Source organism: Sycon ciliatum, chromosome 11, assembly GCF_964019385.1.
Source record: "Sycon ciliatum chromosome 11, ocSycCili1.1, whole genome shotgun sequence".
Taxonomy (NCBI): domain Eukaryota; kingdom Metazoa; phylum Porifera; class Calcarea; order Leucosolenida; family Sycettidae; genus Sycon; species Sycon ciliatum.
In genome coordinates this window covers 11,920,259-11,931,278 of record NC_088653.1, presented here as the reverse complement: position 1 = coordinate 11,931,278, position 11,020 = coordinate 11,920,259, and positions in this window count along the sequence as shown.

The following is an 11,020-nucleotide window of genomic DNA, read 5'->3' as shown; positions in this document are numbered from 1 at the left end:
AGTGAACTTGCTCTCAATCAACCACGACTGTTACGTATGAGATACAAACTCAGAACTTATACGGAATCTAACAAGGCCGTTGGCAAGGGGGCCAGCTAGGAAGCTTCAGCTGGGGTCTATTGCGGGAAACAAGCAGCAGGCAGCAAAACAGCTAAAGAGAGTATGTGATAGTGTAGCAAGCAATCTGGAAATGCCATTGATTACTCGCAGCACACCTCAGTGCTACAAAGGAAGCATTGGAGCATGAAACTGATATCGCAGTGAAGATAAGTCCATACAACTGCACAAGGACCGCTTGCAAATGAAGCATAGCGGCACAAGTATTGTATTTTGGAAACAATGAAGACTACTGATAATTATTAGTGTTGGTCTAGCTACTCTCCAGTGTGTAGTGGCGCCATGCAAGGATCATGGAAGAACAATCGTAAATGTCGGAAGTACTGTATGCTTCTAAACAATAAGAGTCATGCAAAATACATGTACTACTAGTCATGTATAAACTGTAAAGCAGGGATACTACACTAGCACCACATGTATACAGTACCGGTTGTACCGAAATTTTTGGGGTGTTTTATTTTCGGTAAAAATTGCCGGCACCGAAGTTACCGAAAATAGAACACCACCGAAAATTTCTGCTTTCGCAGTATTAGTGAGCATGAGGCAGACATTACGGGGAAAAAAAGAAGAAGAGAATAATGGTGAATCTGAATGCAACTATTTTGGCTCATGAGACCCTAGGCAGTGAAACATACGTATACATGTACATGTATGTACAGGCCACCAGGGCATAGTGTTAAATTTGTGCAGTTGAGTGTACACATGAGCACCCCCTATTACTTATTAGGCTAACCCCCGCCACACTCACACAGATACACAGACACACACATACACACATACAGTAAAACCTGTCAAGGCGACCACCTGTCCTAGAAGACCACTGCAACAAGGACCAAAGGATGCTATTTCCAGTCAATTGAACCTGGATAAGGCGATCCCTGGTAACAGAGACCACGTTTTGAAGGTCCCTTGAGCGGTCGTCTCAGACAAGTTAGTTTCACTGCATACCTATGCACCCCCCCCCCCCCCCCCCAAACACACACATAGAGACCATGCACCTCCCCCCCCCCCCCCACACACACACCTTGGTCCTTGGTAACACTGCCATCAAATGGTCACGTGTCCCCTGTGCAGGGGTCGACAGCACTGAGTTCAGCATTGGATCCAGAAACGCCGCTTTACTTCTTGGACAGGGAATTAGCACAGCTATGCAGGTCGAAACCACGAAAACCCTCCCACACACACACATTGAGACCATGCACACCACCCCCCCCCCCCCCCCCCCCCCCGCACACACACATAGAGACCATGCGCAGCCCCCAGCCCCCCCCCCCCCCACACACACACAGACCATGCCCCCCCCCCCTCCTCCCACACACATGTAAGACAAATGCACGCTCCCCCCCCCCCCACCCCCCGATTCAGCGCGGTAAAGTACAGCGTCAGCGACTCAGCGCGCTTAAGTACAGCGCCAGCGACTCAGCGCGCTAAAGTACAGCGCCAGCGACTCAGCGCGGCATTTTACCGCGCCAGCGATTCAGCGCGGTAAAGTACAGCGCTAGCAAGTCAGCGCGATAAAAAAGACGTGGTAAATTACAGCACGAAGAAGCACAGCTCAAAGACATTTCGCGAAATCAATTACAGCACGAACATGCCCTGCACGGTAACGTACAGCGCCAGCGCAGCGCCAGCGATTCAGCGGGGTAAAGTACAGCGCCAGCGACTCAGCGCGGTATAGTACAGCGCCAGCGAATCCGCGCGGTTAAGTACATTGCGGTATAGTATAGCGCCAGCAACTCAAAGCGGTAAAGTACAGCGCCAACGACTCAGCGCGGTAAAGTACGGCGCCAGCGACTCAGGGCGGTAAAGTACAGCGCCAGCGACTCAGCGCGGTAAAGTACAGCGCCAGCGATTCAGCGCGGTAAAGTATAGCGCGGTAAAGTACAGCGCGGTAAAGTACAGCGCCAGCGACTCAGCGCGGTAAAATACAGCGCGGTAAAGTACAGCGCCAGCGACTCAGCGCGGTATTTTACCGCGCCAGCGATTCAGCGCGGTAAAGTACAGCGCTAGCAAGTCAGCGCGAAAAAAAAGGCGTGGTAAATTACAGCACAAAGAAGCACAGCTCAAAGACGTTTCGCGGAATCAATTACAGCACGAACATGCCCTGCGCGGTAACGTACAGCGCCAGCGATTCAGCGCAGTAAAGTACAGCGCCAGCGACTCAGCGCGGTAAAGTACAGCGCCAGCGACTCCGCGCGGTTAAGTACATTGCGGTATAGTATAGCGCCAGCGACTCAATGCGGTAAAGTACAGCGCCAACGACTCAGCGCGGTTAAGTACGGCGCCAGCGACTCAGCGCGGTAAAGTACAGCACGGTAAAGTTCAGCGCCAGCGACTCAGCGCGGTGAAGTACAGCGCCAGCGACTCAGCGCGGTAAAGTACAGCGCCAGCGACTCAGCGCGGTAAAGTACAGCGCCAGCGACTCAGCGCGGTAAAGTACAGCGCCAGCGGCTCAGCGCGGTAAAGTACAGCGCTAGCGATTCAGCGCGGTAAAGTGCAGCGCCAGCGACTGAGCGCGGTAAAGTACAGCGCCAGCGACTGAGCGCGGTAAAATACAGCGCCAGCGACTCAGCGCGGTAAAGTACAGCGCCAGCGACTCATCGGGGTAAAGTATAGCGCGGTAAAGTACAGCGCCAGCGATTCAGGGCGGTAAAATACAACGCCAGCGACTGAGCTCGGTAAAGTACAGCGCCTCACCGCGGTAAAGTACAGCGCCAGCGACTCACCGCGGTAAAGTAAAGCGCCAATGACTCAGCGCGGTAAAGTACAGCGCCAGCGATTCAGTGGGGGAAAGTACAGCGGCTGCGATTCAGTGGGGGAAAGTACAGCGGCAGCGATTCAGTGGGGGAAAGTACAGCGGCTGCGAATCCACGTGCACACAGCTGATTGAAGTGGATTTTTCTGGCCAGTGAATCCCTATTTTTCATTCACTGCCCCCCCCCCCCCCACACATACATACACCCATGCAGCCCCCCCCCCCCCCCCAACACACACACATGCACCCTCCTCCCCCCCCCCCCCCACACCACCAGCACAAACACACACATTATGCAGCCGCTCAGCACAAGACAAGACAAGACAGTTATCAGGTATGATAGCGCATTGTGTACTATTCACTATAAGAAAAAGTATAGCAGACTAGGCTTGGTTGTCCAGTTCTCCAGTCAGCCTATTGTACCGACTAACACTCAACATACTTATATCACCAGGCAATACCGTCCATTCCTACATGCATGGCTGATGTACACATGAGATGAGAGGACAATAAAAAACGTCTCGTAAATATAATCACCAGTCTTCGGGGAATGAAAACGGCTCGTCATGTAATATTAAATTCTCAAGTGAAAAATCAACCACTACAAGGCTATTGGTCCGCCATCGGCAGGAAATTAAAAAAAAAAGCAAGAAAAAGCGCACTCAACCAGGTATGGTGTTCAGTGTGTTGCTAGTGTAGATAGTTTCTGATCTCCTCATACGCGTACAAACACCTCTACATGTATGTGTTCAATACACTCCGTGTCTACTGTTGAAGATTTGGGACTGCCATAGTTACACACTGACAACAAGGGACGGACGAGGTTGGTTTGGGAAGATAAGTAGTACCGGTACTTGGGAAACGGATAGGGGTGACAGAGAAACGAAAGACTACATGGGTGATGGGTAGATAGAGAGGCAGTGAGCAAGAAAGAAAGAGTAGGAGGGAAAGAGAGAGAGAGAGAGAGAGAGAGAGAGAGAGAGATAGAGAGAGAGAAAGAAAGAGAGAGGGCTAGATAAGGGGCTTGGTTAGCTATGGCAGATATGGGCGCGCAAGTAGCGACTCGACCAACAAACAAAATGTGTCATACGGGATGCAGGCCACATGGGCAAAGGAGATATGGTGGACAAGGTGACGTACAAGACTGTACTCCAGACAATACTACATGCTGAGAGATGACTAACATGTGTTATCTATACTGTACTATGTACGTGTATGCAGTACATTCAGTGTATAGTATGTACATGTATATACATACTGTGCAGTCTGTGTGCTCCTACAGCCTACATTACACACCACCAGACTGTAGGGTAGGGCTGGCATGGTCTACATTCCACACCACCAGACTGTAGGGTAGGGTACCATACACCCCCCCCCCCCCCCCCTACACACACATACATGTAAGACAAATGCACCCCCCCCCCCTACACAGAGACCATACACCACCCCCCCCCCCCCTACACAGAGACCATACACCCCCCCCCCCCCTCCCCTACACACACATACATGTAAGACAAATGCACGCCCCCCCCCCCCTACACAGAGACCATACCCCCCCCCCCCCCCTACACACACATACATGTAAGACAAATGCACGCCCCCCCCCCCCCCCCCCCCCCCCGATTCAGCGCAGTAAACTACAGCGCCAGCGACTCAGCGCGGTAAAGTACAGCGCGGTAAAGAACAGCGCCAGCGGCTCAATGCGGCAAAGTACAGCGCGGTATAGTATAGCGCCAGCGACTTAGCGCGGTAAAGTACAGCGCCAGCGACTTAGCGCGGTATTTTACCGCGCCAGCGAGTCAGCGCGGTAAAGTACAGCGCCAGGAACTCAATGCGGCAAAGTACAGCGCGGTATAGTATAGCGCCAGCGACTCAGCGAGGTAAAGTACAGAGCAAGCGACTCAGCGCGGTTAAGTACCGCGCGGTAAAGTACAGCGCCAACGACTCAGCGCGGTAAAGTACAGCACCATGCAGCGACTCATTGCGGTGAGTACAGCGCCAGCGACTAAGCACGGTAAAGTACAGCTTCAGCGACTCAGCGCGGTAAAGTACAGCGCGGTGAAGTAGAGCGCGTCAAAGTAGAGCGCCAGCGACTCAGCGCGGTAAAGTGCAGCGCCGTAAAGTACGGTGCCAGCGACTCTGCGCGGTAAAGTACATTGCGTTAGGGTACAGCGCGGTAAAGTACAGCGCCAGCCACTCAGCGCGGCAAAGTGCAACGCCGTAAAGTACGGCACCAGCGACTCAGCGCGGTAAAGTACATTTCGGTAAAGTACAGCACGGTAAAGCAAAGCGCCAACGACTAAGCGCGGTAAAGTACAGCCCCAGCGACTCAGCGCGGTAAAGTACGACGCCAGCGACTCAGCGCGGTAAAGTACAGCGCGGTAACGTACAGCGCCAGCGACTCAGTGCGGTAAAGTGCAGCGCGGTAAAGTACGGCACCAGCGACTCAGCGCGGTAAAGTACATTTCGGTAAAGTACAGCACGGTAAAGCAAAGCGCCAACGACTAAGCGCGGTGAAGTACAGCCCCAGCGACTCAGCGCGGTAAAGTACGGCGCCAGCGACTCAGCGCGGTAAAGTACAGCGCGGTAACGTACAGCGCCAGCGACTCAGCGCGGTAAAGTACGCCACCAGCGACTCCGCGCGGTAAAGTACATTTCGGTAAAGTACAGCACGGTAAAGCAAAGCGCCAACGACTAAGCGCGGTAAAGTACAGCCCCAGCGACTCAGCGCGGTAAAGTACGGCGCCAGCGACTCAGCGCGGTAACGTACAGCGCCAGCGACTCAGCGCGGTAAAGTGCAGCGCGGTAAAGTACGGCACCAGCAACTCAGCGCGGTAAAGTACATTTCGGTTAAGTACAGCACGGTAAAGCAAAGCGCCCACGACTAAGCGCGGTAAAGTACAGCCCCAGCGACACAGCGCGGTAAAGTACGGCGCCAGCGACTCAGCGCGGTAAAGTACAGCGCGGTAACGTACAGCGCCAGCGACTCAGCGCGGTAAAGTGCAGCGCGGTAAAGTACGGCACCAGCGACTCAGCGCGGTAAAGTACATTTCGGTAAAGTACAGCACGGTAAAGGAAAGCGCCAACGACTAAGCGCGGTAAAGTACAGCCCCAGCGACTCAGCGCGGTAAAGTACGGCGCCAGCGACTCAGCGCGGTAAAGTACAGCGCGGTAACGTACAGCGCCAGCGACTCAGCGCGGTAAAGTGCAGCGCGGTAAAGTACAGCGCCAGCGACTGAGCGTGGTAAAGTACAGCACTGTAAAGTACAGCGCCAGCGACTCAGCGCGGCAAAGTGCAACGCCGTAAAGTACGGTGCCAGCGACTCAGCGCTGTAAAGTACATTTCGGTAAAGTACAGCACGGTAAAGCACAGCGTCAACGACTCAACGCGGTAAAGTACAGCCCCAGCGACTCAGCGCGGTAAAGCACAGCGCCAGCAACTCAGCGCGGTAAAGTACAGCCCCAGCGACTCAGCGCGGTAAAGTACAGCGCGGTAAAGTACAGCACGGTAAAGTACGGCGCCAGCGACTCAGCGCGGTAAAGTACAGCGTGGTAAAGCACAGCGCCAGCGACTCAGCGCGGTAAAGTGCAGCGCCATAAAGTGCGGCGCCAGCGACTCAGCGCGGTAAAGTACAGCGTGGTAAAGCACAGCGCCAGCGACTCAGCGCGGTAAAGTACGGCGCCAGCGACTCAGCGCGGTAAAGTACAGCGCCAGCGACTCAGCGCGGTAAAGCACAGCGCCAGCGACTCAGCGCGGTAAAGTACGGCGCCAGCGACTCAGCGCGGTAAAGCACAGCGCGGTAAAGCACAGCGCGGTAAAGTACAGCGCCAGCGACTCAGCGCGGTAAAGTACAGCGCTGTAAAGTTCAGCGCCAGCGAATCCACCACACAGCTGATTGAAGTGGCTTTTTCTGGCCAGTGAATCCCTATTTTTCATTCACTGCCCCCCCCCCCCCCCCCCCCCCCCCGCACCCCACACACATACATACACCTATGCAGCCCCCCCCCCCCCCCACACACACCCATGCACATACATATACCCATGCAGCCCCCCCCCCCCCCCACACACACACATGCACCCTCCCCTCCCAACGCACATACACACATGTTCAGCCGCTCAGCACAAGACAAGGCAAGACAGCTATCAGGTATGATTGCTCATTGTGTACTATTCACTATAAGAAAAAGCATAGCAGACTAGGCTTGGTTGTCCGGTACTCTAGTCAGCCTATTGTACCGACTAACACTCAAGCTACGTATATCACCAGGCAATACCGTCCATTCCTACATGCATGGCTGATGTACACAGGAGATGAGAAAGTAATCAAAACCGTATCGTAAATATAATCACCAGTTCTGAGGGAAGGAAACGGCTCGACATGTTTTAAATTCAACCACTACAAGCCTATTGGTCCGCCATTGGCAGGAAATAAAAAAAAAAGCGAGAAAAATCGCACTCAACCAGGTATGGTGTTCAGTGTGTTGCTAGTGTAGATAGTTTCTGATCTCCTCATACGCGTGCAAACACCTCTACATGTATGTGTTCAATACACTCCGTGTCTACTGTTGAAGATTTGGGATCGCCATAGTTACACACTGACAACAAGGGACGGACGAGGTTGGTTTGGGAAGATAAGTACTACCCGTACTTGGGAAACGGATAGGGGTGACAGAGAAACGAAATACTACATGGGTGATGGGCAGATAGAGAGGCAGCGAGCAAGAAAGATAGAGAGGGAGGGAGAGGAGAGAGAGAGAGAGAGAGAGAGAGAGAGAGAGAGAGAGAGAGAGAGAGAGAGAGAGAGAGAGAGAGAGAGAGAGAATGAGAGAGAGAGAGAGAGCTAGATAAGGGGCTTGGGTAGCTATGGCAGATATGGGAGCACAAGTAGCGACTCGGCCAACGAACAAAATGTGTCATACGGGTTGCAGGCCACCTTGGCAAAGGAGATATGGTGGACAAGTTGCCGTACATAACTGTACTCCAGACAATACTACATGCTGAGAGATGACTAACATGTGTTATCTATACTGTACTATGTACGTGTATGCAGTACATTCAGTGTATAGTATGTACATGTATATACATACTGTGCAGTCTGTGTGCTCCTACAGCCTACATTCCACACCACCAGACTGTAGGGTAGGGCTGGCATGGTCTACATTCCACATCACCAGACTGTAGGGTAGGGATGGCATGGTCTACATTCCACATCACCAGACTGTAGGGTAGGGCTGGTATGGTCTACATTCCACACCACCAGACTGTAGGGTAGGGCTGGCATGGGATCAACTAGTGTACGCAATCCGCAGGTCACGCTCGACTTCTGCAGCCACACTAGCAAGCAGCCCGGCCAGGCGATCATTCACAAACTCTCGAGGGGGCATTATAAGTGTGCTCAACTTCTCACTCCTGCGTACAGCTCTGACAAACTGCATACTCCCCTCCTCGTCGTTCTCAAGACGGAATACAGTATTGTCACCGACACGAAGAGTTTCGAGAAGAGGGCATGATAGCAGAATACCAGCAAGCACAGGAAGCGATTCGGAAGTGAGAGAGCAAGATTGCATTGACAGCACTTTCAATGCTTTACACAACACTATGCTTGGTGCCAGAGTGAATAGGAGCATGTCGGACAGACCAATCAGAAATAACACGGCAAGGTGTCCATTGTTCACTGTGATAACACGCCTGATCACTGATACACCCGATGATGATAGCCCTGCACACTGAAATCGCAGTGATAACCGTTTCCGTGACACCAAGAGGGGGTACAGCATGGACAGACCTTCATCGCCGACATTAAAAGTCAGAAGGGGGAAATTCAGCAGCTTGCAGTACGCCAGGATGACCAGGCATATGAGAATATTGGTGGTGATATCCTGGCACTGAACATGACCAATGATCAGCTGGCTGACACGGTGACAACTAACTATTGCCGGTACCAACTGTGCGTATCCAGATGAGGACAACTGCAGATCGTGTATGCTCAGTACGTACAAAGTCGAACGGTTTGTGCGGATCACGTTACAGATGTGTGCCACTAGATTGTTTGTTAGTGCATTACTTGAAAGGTCGACTTTCGATAATCCATGACACTTAACAAGTCCCGGTGCCAGTAGCTCAAATGCACGATCGTCTAGCTGGCAGGCGCGAAGGGAGATAGTGCCGATAGACTTGTGATGGTCTGAAATCACGGATGATAGAAGGTAGCAATCCGCCAAAGAAAGGCAAAAGCTGCTTAAGTCGCAGCCATAGTGTAAGAAGGCTGCCTCTAGAGCAGGCGAGGGTGAATGTGTAGCATTGGCCACGTCACCTGTATCCGTTCCAGGCTGCGCATACACAAGGCAAGCGAGTAACAGCAGTCGACGGCGAACAGGTGTGAGAATTTCGTGCATACCCGAAACTGAATCTGATACCGAAGCAGTCATGACTGATTTCTCTTCTTGCGAGTGCAAGGCACATTGGTCAAAGTCAAGGGATGTGGATGGCCTGGAATGGAAATACTCAAGAAGGCGGGTTGATGCATAGGGATTGATAGGTTTCAAGGCGGTAGATAGCATTCTGATGCTAGCGCGGGGTACTTTGCGCCGCCACAGCCGCAGAAGAGCGCGAACGTAGTCCTGCAATGACGAAGCGAAAGAATGAGGAAGAACTTCGTCGATAGCCTGAGACACACTCACACCGTCCGCTAGTAGATCAGTGAGAACGCAAGCAGCCAGACTCTGGACGGCCGAATCGTCGAGATGTTCACACAGAACCTCTGTCACCAGCAGAAGATCGTCCTCGGAAGAGCGAAGGAAACGAGTCACACTTTCACATGCCTTCAGCTTGCGAATATCCTGCTCGTCCGAAACAGGCTGAGTGAGAATCGCTGCAATTAAGGCTTCCTTCGCGTCTGCAACCAGTTGTGATGCAAGCAGGCACCAAAAGGTGCTCAAGTGACCAGTCAAAGCTCCCACCTGCCTCACGAGGAATTTAACGTCGCTCGCATCCGGAACAGTGGCTGCAATGTACTGGGAAGCAAGGCATTCTTGAACCGAAAGATGGCTGAACTGCCATTGACCAACGCATGGATACGACAGTGACTCGCACGCCACAAGAAGACCAAGTGAGCGACTTTCCTTCGACACCTGCTGTTCATCAAGGTCACGGTCGCTGAACACCACCTTCTTACCAACTAGCATCAGAAATGCAAAATGACCCAACTCCAGGATCCTCTCCTTCAAGATACGAGGAACGGACGGCCAGTCTGGATACGCACTCTCAGTGTTCTGTCGAACGATACTCAGGATCAAAGACGTGAAGATGCCGAACAGTGACGAAGGAACAGAGCCAGAAGTACGGAAAACGTCGCAGGTCGACTCCGTGAAGAAAGGCGTTTGCATAATGGCCGCTAAACTCGGATCAGAATTGACGCGTTCAAGCAATTTGCTGGCCGGCTCGCACGGGAGGACATTGTTTACGTATTCGTGCACATTGTCCTTGGTGAATCCCAGCACTTCTACGCGACAGTCAAAAGGGCATGAGAGAGCCAGTTTTATAACTTCTTTCGAATGGCGTGATGTAAGAATCAAGCGAACACCTTTCAATTCCTTGCCGCAAATAATGCCACGCACAAAATCGCTACACTCGTCAAGAACCGTTTCATCTAAGCCATCGAATACGAGACAAAGACGCCGCGGGTTGGCATGGATGTAGGATGCAATTTCATTTTGCTCCTTCGGATCGACAATACCAAGCTGCCTCAAGCGTAGCAGCTCAACTATATCACTTGCGTGTCGAACACTGGGTTCACGCAGCGCCAATGCACCCACAATGTCAAACTCATGCCAGATCAGACCCCTTGCCCAGTCCATAGGACCTTTCAACAAGAATATGGTCGTCTTGCCAGCGCCAGCACATGCAACAGCCAATACACGAACTGATTCGTCTTCATCAAGTTCTTCCCCGTCAAAGTCAAACATATTGGCCAGTTGCACGTGCTGCACTTTGTCCGCGACTCGCGAGAACACATGGCTCAACTTCTGCACATCGCTTTGGGAACCGAAGAAAGTTTGTTCGTTCAGCGAAGCCAGTTCATCGCGCGGTATCACAACCACATTGACAACAATCTTATCCAGCGGTCGCCTATTCGGTTTTACACACAT